At 48.3% G+C, this 1,054-nt stretch overlaps 2 non-coding genes across 2 annotated transcripts; both read left to right on the plus strand.

Moving 5' to 3' along the window:
* Window positions 1–313: 313 nt before the first annotated feature.
* On the plus strand, window positions 314–395 carry Pmar_PMAR027088. Its single transcript has one exon. It is a non-coding gene; the product is annotated as a tRNA-Ser (tRNA).
* A 457-nt stretch (window positions 396–852) lies between these two features.
* On the plus strand, window positions 853–934 carry Pmar_PMAR027089. The gene has a single exon. It is a non-coding gene; the product is annotated as a tRNA-Ser (tRNA).
* Window positions 935–1,054: the final 120 nt, after the last annotated feature.

Raw genomic sequence — 1,054 nt, forward strand, 5'->3', positions numbered from 1 at the left:
TGATGAGAATTGATTTATATCCCAAAAAATGTATCTACCTCTAGACTCTTATCCTATATAAGCCCTACCATTTCAGCGGATTCGCTGTCGTTGCAGCCGTCATTTGGGAAGAGACCTCATATGAAGAGTGCGAACGATGTCATTACTTCGCCGACGTTCTTGTCAAAGCGTTGGGCTACGTACGCAAGGATGCGAGTCAGCTAAATATCATTGCCCTTGCAGAGGTACTCCGCGATGCTGTGAGGCACTCCCCTAGCAACATGAACAGGGCGGCGACTCTCATCGGGAGAGATGAGATTTTCCGAAATTTCCAGACAGCGTGTCCGAGTGGTTAAGGAGATGGACTTGAAATCCATTAGGCTCCGCCTGCGCAGGTTCGAATCCTGCCGCTGTCGCACGTTTGACGACGTATAGGTTTTCGAGACATCTGAAAAGCCCCGCCTTCGAATCCTTATAGCGATTCTGATGGACATTATGACCGAGTAGGATGCGAACGAACTGATGCGCATGACATTTGAGGAACATTGATGAGAATTGATGTATATCCCAAAAAATGTATCTACCTCTAGACTCTTATCCTATATAAGCCCTATCATTTCAGCGAATTCGCTGTCGTTGCAGCCGTCATTTGGGAAGAGAGTCTCTTCAAGAGACCTCTTACGAAGAGTGCGAACGATACCATTACTTCGCCGACGTTCCTGTCAAACCGCTGGGCTACGCAGGCAAGAATGCGATTCAGCTAGATATCATCGCCCTTGCATAGATATTCCGCGATGCTGTGAGTCACTCCTCTAGCAACATGAACAGGGTGGCGATTCACATGGGCAGAGATGAGATCCTCTGCGTCTTCCAGACAGCGTGTCCGAGTGGTTAAGGAGGTGGACTCGAAATCCACTAGGCTATGCCTGCGCAGGTTCGAATCCTGCCGCTGTCGTATGTCTGATGCCGTTTGGGTTTTCAAGACATCTGAGCAGCCTCGCCTTCGAATCCTTATAGCGATTCTGATGAACATCAGGAATAAGTAGGTTGCGAATTAACCAAAGCGCATGACATT

This window comes from Perkinsus marinus (genome assembly GCF_000006405.1).
Source record: "Perkinsus marinus ATCC 50983 genomic scaffold scf_1104296977312, whole genome shotgun sequence".
Lineage (NCBI taxonomy): Eukaryota > Perkinsozoa > Perkinsida > Perkinsidae > Perkinsus > Perkinsus marinus.